The sequence below is a fragment of the Pipistrellus hanaki genome (genome assembly GCF_964339955.1).
Source record: "Pipistrellus hanaki genome assembly, chromosome: 13".
Lineage (NCBI taxonomy): Eukaryota > Metazoa > Chordata > Mammalia > Chiroptera > Vespertilionidae > Pipistrellus > Pipistrellus hanaki.
Genome location: NC_140515.1, coordinates 27,608,739 through 27,624,642, shown reverse-complemented (window position 1 = coordinate 27,624,642; position 15,904 = coordinate 27,608,739). Strand labels below are relative to the sequence as shown.

The window sequence follows — 15,904 nt, the reverse complement described above, 5'->3', positions numbered from 1 at the left end:
AAGCAGGGGGAAACGAACAGGATTTTAAGAAATCTGGTGTGAAATCAGTTTTTAGAATGAGGGTGTATGTGCCTGGGGTTGTGAAACTGGACTCCAAAAGAAGCACCCTTGTTTTCCATCTCCCCAAGGCCACTTCCCAATTGGGACACTCCATCTGCAACCAGAGCTCTCCCTCTCCTCTGGAAAACGACAGTGCCTACCACAGGGTGGTGGGGCAAGAGGAAGTACGGGGGAGGCTGCACAGTGCCTGGTGTGCAGCACCGCTCAGCTCCATGAGAGCAGACTCTGCGCCCCTGATGGGCACGTGGCACATGGGAGGCCCTCAGTGAAAATGTGTGGAATCAACAAATGAATGATAATACAGTCATTTGTTATTCTTTACAGATTCCATGTTACTTATTATATTCTACTTGCTGAAATTTGTTTGTAATTTCCAAATCCACACAGTGCTTTCTCAGTCATTGTAAACATGCGCAGAGCAGTGAAAATGTTGAGTCCCCCAGTCCACACATTCCCAGCTGAGGCCAGACAAGGTGTCGCTCTGCCTTCTTATCTTAGCTCTCATATGTAAACAAGTACGCTGTTTTGCAGTCCACTTGGTGCCACGTTTCTTTTTCTTATTTTTGCACTCTTTGTTGGTTATTTTGCTATTTTAAATGACCCTATGCTGTCTAGTGTTCCAAAGCCAAGAAGGTTGTGATGTCTCTGATGGAGAAAATGAGTGTGTCAGATGAGCTTTCTTCAGGTGTGAGTTATAGCACGGCTGACCATGAGTTCAATGTTAATGAGTCAACAGTAGATATTAAATAAGGTGTCTTTACACAGAAACATAGATAAAACAAAGTTATGTGTTGGTAAATTGATGAAAAGGCTGTGAATAGAGGTTTGCAGGAACCTAACCATGTATTTCCCCTAGGAACAAGGTTTCAGTATTCACTAATTCAGTTTTGTAGAACATGATTACTGCAAACAATGAAAGTTGACAGCAATAGTTATATGATTATTATTGTTTTTATTATCCAAGGTCAGAGAGTTTTAAAAACAAAATGAGAAGCAGAACCTCTGGCTTTCTGGACATTGTTGTCACCTTTGCTTCAAGGTCTTGCTGGCAAAATGGAAACTGTGGAAGGTTATCTCTACCAGTCTGTTGTGGTACCTGAAATTTCACCATCAATTCTTTTCTCTTAGAGAAATTCTGCTAGTTCTCTAACAGATGGAAAATACCCTTGAATGGGTGAAGTGGGAGAGAGATCCTAAGTCATCAGTCAAACCATTTATTCATGTCTCCTCTCATCCCCTCTCTTTTCATCTATATCTCCATCTATCCACTTATCTGTCTCTCTAGCCATCCTTACATCCATCCCTCCACCTATCCATCCATCCATCTACCTACCAACCCCTTCACCCATGCAGCCCTTTTACCAGGTTCTCTCTGAACACCAATTCTGTGACTGTCTCTGTGGGAAAAAACAGTAAGTCTCAGTTTTCTCCCCTGTAGAGCCCCCAGTGTCCTGGAAACAGCACAGCTATGAGGCCACATTTTCCCTGCGCTGTGAGGACCACACTGAGGGAGGTGTTCACAGCTGGGCTTCACAAGCAGAAAGAATCTACTGCCCCTCACCCTGAGTTCTTCATTCCAGCTCTTGCTGTGTGTGCTCAAGCAAGCCTGCTCCCCTTTGGACTCAATGCACCCATCTGTGATATGGGCAGATTGGTCTAGATTCATGTTTCCCAGGCTCCAGTCATTCATACACTTCCCTCCACACCTGTAGATTAGATCACCTGCACTAGAAAGTACTTGATGTCTTTATTCAAATGAGCTCACTTTTTTTTTAACCTAAATAAATTTTAGAATGAAACCTTACTGCTACCATAATGGGAAAATATCGTAATAACTGTTATAAATAAAAAGTAACTGTAAATTGTTAAAAAGGAGGCAAACTACTAGTGTGGTTAAATTCTGGGTAGACATTGCTTCCTACTAGTGTGATTAAATCCTAGGTAGACATTGCCTGTTCTTGGTTAGAAGAGAACTTAGCAAGTATTGGAGAGGTGGTAAAAGTCACCTCGGACTCTCCCCTGGGAGCGTTTTCCCTGCAGTGTGCCTCAATATCCTGGAGTGATGGTGGGGATGAGGGTCTGAGTATAGATGCCACTCTTGTGCAGGAGGGGAAACATTGCCCAAGAGGAAGCTTCGGTTCACATGCTGTCCTGGCTACTCCCTTCCGAGCCCTTTGCATGTGCCCTGGGCCTGACCCTCCTGAGAAGTCACACGGTTCCCGTAGGCCTCACAGAAGGGTCAGGAGGCCGTGAGCCAGATTCTGTAACTCAAACTGGGTGGTATCTACTTCAAATCCTGACTGAGGAGGGAAACCAATATGGAAATCTGAAGCCAGCCCATCGGTGCTTAGCAGGCATCAGGTGCAGCCCATCACTCAGAGGGCCCTGACCTTCTCCGATTTTACCTTCAGCCACCAGACTTCTCCATCCTGTCTCTATCACCCCTCACCCAAGGTCCCTAAAGCCCATGACAGTATAGGGTCCCCACAGTGTGATCTTTCTGCATTTCCCTGTGGCATTATCAGGTTTGATCAGAAAACAGTATGTCTCTTAGATATGCCAGTGCCTGAAGTGTCTCATAACTCTTCGTGCCTCTGGAAGGCAGGTGATCTGGCAGATGGAGCCAGAAGGTTCAGGGTTTGGATTACCTAGTGTTCTGATGGCTCCCTGCGTGTCCTCACCTCTGAGTTTGGGGGGTTGCTGAGCCTGCTGCAGCAAAACTAACATCAAGGGTATTATTTACTTGAAAAAAATGTTCCATTTTGGACTCAGATTTCAGAAGGATATTTGAAATACTAAAGCTGCTGCCAACTCTGTTGAGAACAAAGAGGCCTTGGCTCCAGCTGGGGCCCATAGCATGGAGGGGTGGTCTTTGCAGCCCCCAGACCACACTCCCAGATCTGAACAGCCAAGTCAGAGAAGCCCCTAGTGGGGAAAGGTTAAAAACACAGCTTTTGGGTTGCCTTAGGAATTGCTTTTCCTCTCCAGGTAACAGGTATATTCTCTCATGCAGTTCTTACAATTCCGATCTTCCTTTTATTCTTCCTTTTTTTCTTCCTTCTGTCCTCCCTCCAGGCTGGTGTTCAACTAACTGGCATGGTCAGGAGAGCACTGTAGGTTATTTATAGCTTGTGGCCCTCTTGGTACATGCCATGGCCATACTATCAATATTTGTCAAATATGCTAAATATTCAAAAATATTTATTGAGCACACACTGTCAAGCCCTGGGACACCTCAGTGTCCAGATATGGTCCCTCCCTCAAATGCTTGTGGTCCACTGCAGGAGACTTACCCCCGACTGCAGCGCAAGGATTGTTGTGCTAGAGATCCAGACATGGTGGCTGCTGTGGGAGCTGGAGAGGGGTGCCCTCCCATCTTGGCCAGAAATGAAGCAGATATTTTGGAAAAGTTACCCAGAGAGTAAAATTCCACACCCCAGACTTTCATTAAATCCCCTATTGACAGAGCGGGAAGGTACCTGTGAGATCTTTGAAACTAGTGTTCCCTCCCAAAGTGGGATCTGAGGAATGCTAGTTTTGTGGTGTGTCAATAGACATTACTCAAAGAAATGTTTCAAGGTCAAGGTAGTTTGGGAAATGCTGAGTCAAGCAAAGAAACTAACTTCTATGTTGCAGGACTTAGCAGAGCCTTGATCTATTTAGTCATTGCTTTCTGAAATCTACTAGGAAGGCGATGGATCCAGCATGAAACATGGTGCCGTGTTCTCAGGAGCCTCTCAAAAGACTAGTGCTCCCTGGTATCAGGGAGTGATACCTGGTATCACCTGGGAAACTCTAGTCTAGCCCAAATCCCTTGTTCACAGATAAAAGAAACTGAGGCCGAGAGAGCGGCTGGCACTTGCCCAATATTTTACAGGAAGCAGGGGGCCAAGCTAGGACTAAAACCCGGGGCTCCTTCCCTGCATAAAGGCTCTTTAGGGTGTGTGGTTTGTGCTTTGAGTGCTAGTGGCACCTGAGAAGAGTGGGATCCATGTGGACTGAAGCAGTCCTGGAAAGTTTCCTGGAGGAGGTGGGATATGAGCTGGAAAGCCTCAGGCCCCTGGTTGCATTGACCCAGGCTTTGTTGTCTAAACAGTAATACCACTGCAAATCAGATGTGCACTCACCGATGCCCAGTCTGCCTGGAAAGAACTTCAGGCTGGGCAAGGCTTCCCACAGGGAGAGATTGGTCCCTGAACTCACAAAGGATGCAAGCACTTGCAAGTGCATTTTCCAGGTTCTCTCTTCCTGGAAGCCTTGCCTGACTGCACTGGAGCCTCTAAGTCAAAAATGATCTCTCACCCAAATTCTTGCCCTAGGTGTCATTTTATTGTTAGTTTTGTTTTTAGCCAGTGTGAGAGCAGAGCTGGTGCTTTAGTCTTCTTTTTTACAGAAATGTTTATCAGGAATTTACTGCGTGCCAGGCACAGCACTCAGTGTTTCCCCTTCTCATTTACCTTCTCCACTCAGTCGCTGTTTCTAACCTCATTTTATGGAGGAGAAAACTGAGGCTCAAGGAGGTTGAAGTGACTTGCTTGAAAACATGGACCAGTAAGTGATGCAGAGACTTGAACCCAGGCCTTTGTGTCTCCTTAAGTGTCTGGCTTGTGAAATTGGACAGAATGGAGTCATGGATAACCTCACAAGCATCCTGCTGTCCCTGGGGCAGTGATCTGAAGCCTGGCCCCTCCTGTGTCTACAAGGCTGGAGTTGGGGCTCCTGCCCAGTGACAAGGCTCCATGCTCAGCACTGTCTTAGCTTGTTGGCTGTAAGAGGATCCAGGGTGTGAGTCCTTCTGCACCTGCAATGTAGAAGGGCAAGAATCAGACTGACAGCTGGCATGGCCCCCAGACTCCCAGACCCACTGCCCCTATGTCTGATTTCTCCAAGACCTTTAGGAGTCCTGATTTTACCCTCCCTCATGTCGCTCTAGAACTTCCGATGCTGGGGGCCCAGCAGTTTTTCCACCGATTACCCCCATCTCAATCCCTCACATTTATTTATGGGCAGAAAAACTTGGACCCAGGGTTCACAGCTGTTGTCTGTGTGGATGAAATTTAACAGTGGTGACACCCAAGAAGCAGCCTGCCTTGGTTTAGGCCAAGGGCTGGGGTCTTCTTTCTTCCATAATTAAAAATTCACCAGTGAAGACAGATTGCTCATCAATCTTTCATCCCAACAGTTCCCGCTGGGGAACAAAGGGGCACTGGCCTCACTGCCCACAGCCCAGGACCTTGCTCATGTGTGTGAGCTCAGGGCCTTGTGTGTGCAGCAGGAAGGCCCACTCAAGCTGGGAAGGTCCCTTGAATATCACAGGGTGTGTGTGACAGCTGGTCAACGCTGAGCTCTCTGCCTCCCATAACCTGAGACGTCAGGAAGAGGCCCACAAAAGGTCAGAAAGTGAGTGTGTGGAGCAAAAACAGTCAGGAGGCATCTGAATAGCCACATGGCTAGTCCTATCCAATTGACACTAGGCGAGATGCACACTTGAAGTTGCTAAGAGATCTTAAATGTTCTCATCACAACAAAGACATGGTAATGCTGTGATGTGATGGAGGTGTTAGCTAACACGATGGTAGTAATGACATATAATGACCCGATCATTACTAAGTATATCAGGTCAATACATTTTGCACCTTAAACCAGTGGTTGGTAAACTCATTAGTCAACAGAGCCAAATATCAACAGTACAGCGACTGAAATTTCTTTTGAGAGCCAAATTTTTTAAACTTCTCCTAACGCCACTTTTTCAAAATAGACTCTCCCAGGCCATGGTATTTTGTGTAAGAGCCGCACTCAAGGGGCCAAAGAGCTGTATGTGGCTCACGAGCCCCAGTTTGCCGACCACGGCCTTAAGTGAACACAATGTTATATGTCAGTTGTGCCTCAATAAAACTGAATATATGTGTGTGTGTGTGTGTGTGTGTGTGTGTGTGTGTATATATATATATATATATATATATATATATATATATATATATATTCACACACACACTCCATGTTTCAGCCAAGTGGAAAAAGTTAATACAAACAAGCAAACAGTAGGATAAGGTATTGGAGGACCTCAGCACAGGGCCAGCCTGGAGAAAGCACCCTCATCGGCAATGCTAGTTACTACTGCTGATGATATTGCCTCTGCCTCAGAACTCACCGACTGTGCTGGTCTAAGGATGTTAGGTAACTTCTCAGGGACTGAATTTGCTCATCGATAACACGGAATCTTAACAGTGCCTGCCTCAGGAAGTTGGGGTCAGGTGTGAGTGAACTGGGGATCCCTTGATGTTGTAAAATCGAGTAAGCCCAGCCTGACATCAGTCGCCTCACACAGCCAGGCCCTCCTGTGTCCTGGGCCAGGAGGAAGAGGCAGCTTGGCAGACAAAGCACTGGCTCTATCACTATCCACTTGTGTGGCCTGTGCGAGTTCCACTCATTTCCTGGCCTGTTTTACCCTCTGACCAAAGTAGGTACCAGAGCAGATGATCTCCTGGGTCACTTCCGACTCTGGGTTCCAGGAAACCCTGCATGTGGTTGCCTCTTGTCAGGCTAGTGCTTTTCCCAGAAGAGATTTGGGGAGGGGAGCCCTCCGCTGGCCACTTTGTGCGTCCTGTGACCAGTGTCAGCCTCGTGCCGGAGCTGTGCACCTGGACCTCTGGGAACCGGGGCTGGGCTGTCTTTCCCAGAATGGAACAGCCTGCCTCCACAGTGAAAGAACTTTGAAGGGTGTCTAGTGGAAGAGAACAGGCAGAGGCAGTGAGGGGGACTCAGGACTGGGGCTAAGCTCCCAATGCTGGGGGCCAGGGCTGAGGCAGGCACTGGGGGATATGGCAGAAAACTGGAGTTCAGGCCAGGTGAGCAGGACAGAAGCTCGCACCAACTAATAGGCCTTGGACTAGAACCGAGCTCCTGACACTTGGGAGGACCTGGTTAGCCTTGCCTTGGGACCTGAGGCTCCTGTGGGTGAACAGAAACAGGACCACTGTGCTGGGCATCTGCCATTTGCCTCTTGAGATTCACTCTCCACCCTTTCTCCCCACTGGAAACCGTTCTCTCCCCCCACCCCCTTCCAGACTAGGGGTGGTAGCAAAGGAACCCTCACTTCTCCTCTCCTGCCCAGGCCTTTGTCAAAATGTCCTTTATTAAACACTCAGGACCCTGTCTGATTCATCTCCACAGCTGCAGAGCAGGAATATTGGAAAGGGACCCTGGAGAGAGGGCAGCAGGGCTCCCCATCCAAGCTTTGTCTGGAGTCTGCCCCGATCTTCTTTCCCTGAATTTCTCCAAGGCGCAGTCCTGGCATTCTCTCTCCGCATTTCTCAGTTTATGTCTCTGGAGCAGGAAAAGGGAAGGGAGGGGTGGAGCCCAGGCAAACCCAAAAGGTGAACATGCTGGGCTTCCAGGTCAAGGGCAGACACCAGAGCAGGGGCTGAACTCCAGGTGGGGGCCAGAGGGAGATGGCAGACAGGTTGGGATAGAGGAGCATCTGTGGGTCTACAGAGGCAGCCCATGTGGATCCAGCCCTGCAGCATCCTGCTGGCACTCGGCCCAGAGGTGCAGCTCTCCCCAAGGGATTCAGAAAGTGAGACTAATGCATGAAATCCCTTGGTTTCTAAATACTGGGATCAGTTCAAGTATGAAAATTTCAACCAAATATTAAGTTTGAAATAGCCAGATCTGGATCCCTGGCCGCCAGTTTGTGGCCTATAAAATACAAGCCCCTCTGATGGGCCTTTCTGATCTCTTTTGCTTGTAGGTTTCCCACACCTGGAGCCAGACTGAGAGCAGCCCAGGAGACAGGTGAGTGTTTGAGCAAGACCCTTGGTTCACTTGGAAGGACTCAGGATCCTTACCCACAGTTGTGTGCACATTTCAGCGTCGTTAATAGCTCCAGAGCTGTTAGTGGTTTGCAAAAACACCTGTCTGTGCAGTTAGCCACCCCTATCTTCCCACCCCTGCTGCTCTGACCACCTTTCCAATCCTGGAGCTCTCAGCAGCCACTCCCAAAAACCAGTGGGCCTGCAGGTAGCAGGGAGGAAGGGGGAAGAGCCAAGCTGATTGGAAGCTGCAGTTTGGACATATTTCCCGCGTGTATGACTTCTCCCCTTTCCAGTTCCCACAGAGCCTGGGTGTTGTCATCTTTACTTCGGTGTGATATCCTACCAAATAGAGGTGCACTCGGATTAGTACATGTCCTTTTGAGATAAAGAGCAATATTTCTGTGCAGACTGGCTATCATACCAGTCATTCATCCTTTACTATCTTTTAACGCCGTCATGGAAGTTTTGTTTGTTTGGGGAGGGGGTACTTGAGAAGGAGGAGTAATGTGTCCAGGGCCTGAGTCCAGTCTGGGAGCATGAAGAGGCCTATCCCCTGGGAGTTTAATGACTGTTGAGTCCATCCATTTACAAATGAACATTTGGGGACACAGCTCCTCCCCGCTCCCCCCGCCTAGCCTGGGGCACTTCCTGGGAGTTCTGCCAGTGGCCCAGGGCTACTATTTCCCCAGCAACGTCTAAGAAATTGTCCTTCACGGTGTGTGCTTGTGTGGACCTGGCTTCATTCCTAGATGGAATAAGCTTGCTCCCATGTTTGATAGAATAGAGCCTTCCCCAACCAGTCCCCTCCCCGTGACCTGTCATAGCACCCAAATTGCCACCATCTGTGTCACTCCTTAGGAGCAGATGAGAACACTTTAAAAGCTTCCTTTAAAATGTCATCTGTAGGTTAGTAGTGGTTATTTCTAACTTATGAGAATATGAGCAATTTTGGTTTTCTGTTTTCCAAGTTTTATGTAATAAGTATGTGTTACTTTACTCCTCAACCCCCACCCCTGAATGCTATCTGGAGTGATCCAGCAACCCATGGGCACGCATGTCCATTGTAGAAATTATCGGACCTGATGAGCCCCAGCAGATAGCAGGGTTTGGGGATTTGGGACATGGAACAGGTAACTTTTGATGGAGAAGTAAAAGGTGATACTAGGGAAGGATTAAAGATCTATCAAAAGTGAATATGGCCTCCTCCTCTGATTTTCCTGTGGTCATATGCTAAAGAGACAGATTATTTTCTGAAAATAATGTAGCCTTGGCTTGTCCCTTTGTTAAAGTGCTTATCACCTCAGAATATAACTGTTTCTCCTTCTCCACACTCTGCTCCTCCAAGAGCGGGGGCCCTATCTACACTGCATTTCCAGGGCTCAGCAAGGTGTTAATTGTATGGGAACTTGTATTTGCTGAGTCCCTGCCCCATGACAGGCACAGAGCTAAGGGTGTGATGGGAATCTCTTTAGTTCATCCCGAGAGCAAGACAGAATGCTCCTCCCCATTCTGCAGGTAAGGAGACTAAGGCTCAGGGAAGTGAAGCAGTTTGCCCAAGGTCTCAACTGGTGAGAGGCTGGATAGGAACCCATGTCCATCTGACTTTAAAGACCTAATTTTTTCCAACACATGCCTGTGAAAGCAACGTCACTTTTTAAAAAGGTTGGAAAACAGATAACAACTGGTTCGCAGTTTTACGTCCTTCTTACCACAGGGTTTTATTCTTTCTCTCTTTATCTATCTATGCTTGCTCTGACATGCTACTACATTCTTCTCTAGGCTGTCACACCACCGTGGCTGCTCTCAAACAGTTAGTGCGTCAGTGAGAATTTGTGATCCAGAGGAGCAGGTGGAGCATCACCTGGTGGGGTCAGGTGGGGTCAGGTGGGCCTTGTTGGCTCATGTGCCTGTGAGGCACACACCAGCCTGCCTCCTCCCATCCCTGCACACCAGTGCCTTATGTTGCCAGTGAGATCAGAAGGTGGAACAGGACATCTGAGCTGGATCTGGGAGCCATCCTGGAGTCGTCCTGTCCCCACAGACCCTGTCCTAGGGTAGTGTGTGTAATGGTTAAACTCTTGGCCGTAGAGCCAGGCAAAACTGACTTTCAGTCCTGACTGCTTCATTCCCAAACTGTAGGTAGCCTTGGACAAGTGAGTACTTCTCTGTACCTCAGTTTCCCAACCTGTAAAATGCATACCCACTCCATCGGGTATTGTGATTATAGCCAGACCGCCTCCTTCCCTTCCCTTTCTAAGTAACCAGGCTTTAACCTGAAGGGCAACTTTGTCATAGCCAGGGATGGATATCACTTTCTGGCATTGACTATAGCCATATAGTGTAGGTTTTCTTTGTTCTTCCTTTTGTATTTTTTAAAAAATATGTCTAAAATTATTACATAGATTCTAGGGAGCTTTTAATGTGTGTGATGAGAAGTTGTTACACCCCCAGAGTGGCATAACTTTATAGAACATTTTAGGAATTTAAGAAAGTTTTCTCTTTCAAAATGCGAGTAACCAGTAATTCCACTTTTAGTGAATTTGCCCTGAGGAAATAGCCCAAGACAAGGGTTGTTTATAGCAGCACTGTTTTTATCAGTGAAAAATGGGGAATAGCAGGGATGGGGATGCCTCTTACAGCACATGCAGATAGTGGAAGGTTCTAGACAGCCATTGTATATGATGGTTGAGATGAATTTTTAATAACTTAGGGGGAAATATTCAGATTTCAGTGATAAATTAAAAGGCAAATTGCCAAAATTAATCCTAACTGCATTTTTAAAAATAGGTACAGAGGACATAAGTAAGCAAAGTAGAAAAAGGAGAGAGAGAATGAGAGGGTGGGGGAGTTATTTTCTTCTCTGTGCTTTTCTGCATTTCCTATGTCCCACAGTGGGGTGTTCACTGTGTAAATTATTATCACAAAGAGTAGTTAGAGTTAAGAAAAATTCTCTGCCATATGCATGTGTGTGTGCCAGTCAGCAACATATATTGGCATTTTCCACTCAAAAGAGTTTTTTTTTCTCAAAACTTTTTTTTATCCAAAGCCAATGACAATGTCATGTGGTCTTCCATCCCTAGAACTGTCTTTGGGATCTGTATGAGTTTGCTAAGGCTGCCATAACAAAATGCCACAGACTATGTGGCTTAGGTGATAGAAATTTATTTTCTCACAGTTCTGGAAGCTAGAAGGCCAAGATCAAGGTGTTGGCAAATGTAGTTTCTTCTGAGGCCCTTTTCCTTGGCTTATAGATAGCTACCTTCTCCCAGTGTCCTCACATGTTCGTCCCTTGTCTGTTGTCTGTGCCCTAATCTTTCCTTGTTTTTGTTTTTTTGTTTTTTATAAATTCAACTTGGTATAAGTTGAATTTTTTTTTAATATATATATTTTTTATTGATTTTTTACAGAGAGGAATAGAGAGTTAGAAACATCAATGAGAGAGAATCATCGATCAGCTGCCTCTTGCACACCCCCTACTGGGGATGTGCCCGCAACCAAAGTCATATTGGATTAGGTCCACCCTAATGACCTCATTTTACCTTAATCACCTCTTTAGAGAATCCTCTCCAAATACAGTCACATGCTGGGCTGCTGGAGTTAGTGCTTCAACAAATGAATTTTGGGGTCACAACTCGGCTCATAATAGGGCAGCCTGCCTACTTCTGGTGACTGTGGCTATCTGTTTTGCAGAGCACAGAGCTTGAAGCTTGAGTAGGAGCAGGGGAATGTAAATGAAAAAGACATTGTCCCTGCCTAGGGGACCCCAGGGAGGTATAATACAGACACCTAATGCAAGGGGTACACCTCCTCTCTCCAGCAGGACCCAGAGCAAAAGTATAACCCTTCCTAGCTGAGCCCGTTAATCACCAATTGGCTACTGAAGGTTAGAGCAAAAGAGTCCAGCCCACAAAAATTAATTTTACTAAGAAAATCTCACGCACTTCTACTATGCTAAGAAGTAGTGAGGTAGCTATAAACAATTAAATCACTCAAATGGACTTCAAAAATAATTTTTCTTAGCATAACTCAAAAATGGTTTTGATTTATAAAATAAATGGTGGAGAGAAGGAATAAGATGAGCAAGTCAGGTATGGAAAGTTGTGGTTGTTGAATTAGTGGAAGCAATGCTGATTATGTCAGTGGGTAATGAAAGAAAAAGTCACTGAGAGTGAGAGCAATAGGTAGAAGTTGAGGCAGGCATCCAGTGACAAGCAGGCACCTTAGATTTAAGGTGAAAGGTAATAGGGAGCCACAGCAGGTTCTTGAGCAAAGGTGGAACAGAATGAGAACAGAGCTAAGAGAGACTGCAGCAGAAAAATCTAGTTAGGAGGCTTTACAGAAATCCTGGGATGAGGTGCTAGATATATAAGAGGCACTCCAGAGGGAGATTTGGGAAGATGTTATTAGTACTATTTCATTTTTCTGGGCCTTTTTCCATGCCTTTTCCTCTAATCACCCTCAACCTGGTAAACTCCTAAGCACCCTTTAAGGCCCCAATTTATGGAGCCTCTCTGCCTTGAAGCTTTTCTTGACCTCCTAGGAAGTCACTCCTTCTCTTGGGCTTCCCCCAATTAGAGCACTGGCATACCATATTATGGGGACCTGTCTACACGTCCTCCTGTTTGCTCTGGGCCTCACTCAGCTGAGAAGTGGGTGCTCAGCAAGTGTCTGTGGGGCAAGATTGATGATGTAAGGGAAACCAGTGATTGGGTATAGGTAGGTTAAAATATGATTCCAGGGTGAGTCTATAAAATTTTACAAATTATAGAATTTCTATTATGAGTGTGGCACTGGTAAGAGAGGAGTAAGCAAGGTCCCTACCCTTGTGGAGCTTACAGCCTAATAGGGAAACAGATGATAACATAATAATTATAACGTGATGAATGCTAGGAGGCCAGTAGGCTATGAGAGCTTAATAGTGGGGGAGGATGGTAGAGACAAAGAAGGCTTCCTTAAAAAAGCACTTATTTATGATGAAAATGGCTTCCAATTGTCCATCCACTTGAGTAGGGAGTTCATGATGGATGTTAGATGATGGATCACAATGGAGGTGAGAAAAAGGGAAGCCTACAAAGGGCACAGCCTGTGCAAAGGTCCTGCAGTGAGTGAGAAGCACTGGAAACACAGAAACTGAGCTTCACTAAGGAGCAAGGAGGGAGGCTGCTGAAGGAAGGAGGACAGCATCGTAAGGCCACTGTTGTCAGGAGCATTTAGATTTTAACCTAAGAGCACCAGGAAGCTACTGGAGGGCTGTAGTCAGGGAGTGATGGGAATAGACTTCTGTCTTAAAAGACTTCCCTGGCTGCTGCGATGGAAAGGGTCAGTTGGGACTCTGATGCAGTTGTTCAGGTGAGAAATGGTGCTGGCCTGGACTCGGTGGTTGTGGGTAGTGAGAAGTGGACCAAACAGAATGACAGTCAAGATGTGGGCAAAAATAGAGAGTCAAGAATGACTCCAGGTTTTGGATTTAGGTGAGGGCAGAAAGGAGGACATTCACAGAGATATTTGGGGGTTGCCTTTGCCAAACTCACTTCATGTTGAGCCACAGTAGTCCTATGTCAGCCCCTCAGAGGGGTTGTGGCTCACATGGACCCCAGCAGGTCAGTGGACAGGAATGGCAGGACTTCTCAAAGTCTAGGGAGGTGAAGATGCCACTGGTCTGAGGCCCAGTGTCAAGGCCCAGGCTGGATCCCAGGACTGAGCCCAGGCTCTTGGAGTTGTAGAGGGGATGAGTCATTGAGAAAGCTTGGCCCCACAATGCATGATAGCTTGGTTTTCAGCATTTTCCTCTGATTCAGCAAAATCTCTTCTCTCAGAACCTTTCCTGGGAAACTGACAATTGATCGTTATTCCTAGAGATTTGCTCGGTACTCACTTTTTATTTCTTGCTCAAATGTCCTGGGACTTCCTGCCCTGGTAGAGGTTCACTAAATAACATCTGATGGGTGTGCTCCATCTACTTCTCAGATAACTCTGGCAGTGACCCTGGGACACAGGCCAGGAGGTGTTAGCATTCTCCCATTCTGCAGGTAACAAAACTGAGGCTCATAGAGAGGAACCATTTGTCCAAAGTCACCCAGAAATGGGAGAAACAAGAGTAAACCCCAAGTAAGGAATTTCCATGTCCAGTGCATTTTTCTCAATCGTGTTTTTTGTCTTTAATTTCTTAGTAACTTTTGATGTAAATGGTCTGCCACATTTTGCTTTCATAGCATCTGTTTGCTACTTGCTAACAAAGCATGTTTTTTGAAAGGGTTTAAACTTTATAGTCCTATTGTGAATCCTTCCACATCTATGTAAATAAGCCTATAACAACCAGCTGCAAGCAAGAGATTCCATAAGATTCTAGATCATTTGTATGAAAGCTTTCCCTGCACCTGGCCAGTTTCCTTGGCAGCATATATTTATTCATTTGACAAATATTTATTAAGTCAAGTACTGGGAATACAGCAGCAAACCAAGTGGCTGTGGCCCTGTCCTCATAGAGCTGTAATTCTACTAAGGGGGATGGATGATAAGCAATTACAGTCACATATAATTAATGCCATGGAGGCTCTCGGGGAGAATAAAGCCAATGAGAAGAGAGAAAGGAGGGGAGGGGCTAGAGGGTAGGAAGGGAAGACCTCTCTGAGGAGGTGGCCGTTAGGACTAGAATGAAAAGAATGAGGACCTAGAACATTCCAGGAAAAAGGAAAAGCCTAGCCCTAAGGCAGGTGAAGGGTTGGGCTGTCTGGGGAATATGGAGGAACCAGGATGGCAAGAAATAGAGCAGGGAGCAAGTGGTAGGAGGTGAGGTCAAGGAGGGAGGTGAGTTGTCAGACAGATAGTGAGGACTTTGCTTCATTTCAGGTGCGATGGGGGCATGTGAGAACTCAGGCAGGAGAGTGACTCGGGCTGGCTTGCCTTAACGGAAGCCCCCTGGGCACATGAGTGGAAGCATGTATCTTCCATGAGCCCCTGGGAGGGGCAGTTTGGAGAGAGGAAAGCACATCTCTTGAGCAGTTGCCATTTGCGAGTCCTGTGCCCAGAGCTTTGTGGGCACTACTTCACTTGAGACTTGCACCACTTCTGAAAGGGGTGAGCATCCAACACTCTCTCCATTTCACATGCAGGCAGACCGGGGCTCAGAGAGGCCAAGTAACTTACCCTGGATGACCCAGTCAATAAGCACCCAGAGCAGGATGGGAAGCGGTGTCCGTAGGACCACAAGCCTCAGTCAAGAGTCTGCCTCCTGCTGCCGGGTATGCACACCCTCAGTCTGTGAGGCTGGTGTGACACTGATCCTGAGCTAGTCTCTCAGCCGCTCCTTTCTCCTCCATGTCTTTGCAACCCTAGGGACCTGCTTTCCTCCGATGCAGCTCACATTGGACTCCACTTTGGAAATCCCTTGGGCAAATCTTGGGAAATCCCAAGGTTCTGGAAATGCCCCTAAATGCGGCCACTCAAAAACTAAGCAAAGAATAATGAGAAGCTTTAAGAGTCCAGAGGAAAGAACTGATTGGTCAGGGCTAGAAGGAAAGCTTGGGCCAGAGCCTAGAATAGTGGAATCTTTTCCTAAGATTGAGTCCATAGATAAATAGATGAGAGAGACATAAAAAGGTCAAAAAGAGAGGACAGGGAGAAACAAAGGAACCAGGAATGGTCAGAGAGGGTAGGCTGAGTCACAGCTTTTTCCAAACCTGTAATGAATCCATGGGGAATGTGAGATGACATCAGAAGCAGCACAGTGGGGGGTTAGGAGGGAGGAAGCTAGGTTGGTTGAGGAGTGACCTAGCACTGTGGGGTCATTCACTGTCTGGCCATGAACTCACCCATGAACAGACCAACGGCATTGTAGTGTCCCAGTGATATTCACCTCTCAGCCCTGAAACATCAAAAGACTCTGAAATTGCAAGTGAGTTCTGCTGTTCATTATGTTGTGAATTTTATACTGATTCCCATTAAAACAAAACCAAAAACCTGGTAGGCAAAGGAGTTAACTCTCATAGGGTTCACCTTCAGCTACCTGGAACTCCCTCTGCAGCCCCTCC

General features: G+C 46.6%; 1 protein-coding gene across 12 annotated transcripts in view; it reads left to right on the top strand.

The window, feature by feature from the left end:
- ATP2B2 (ATPase plasma membrane Ca2+ transporting 2) overlaps window positions 1–15,904 on the top strand; it is a 464,830-nt gene that overhangs the window by 158,670 nt on the left and 290,256 nt on the right. For 11 of the 12 annotated variants that reach the window (XM_084901914.1, XM_084901911.1, XM_084901909.1 and 8 more), the window contains one exon: window positions 7,811–7,854. The exons of the other annotated variant lie outside the window; for it this stretch is intronic. The gene's annotated coding sequence lies outside the window, so the exon portion shown is untranslated. The remainder of the gene's footprint in view (window positions 1–7,810; window positions 7,855–15,904) is intronic. 12 annotated transcript variants of the gene reach the window in all.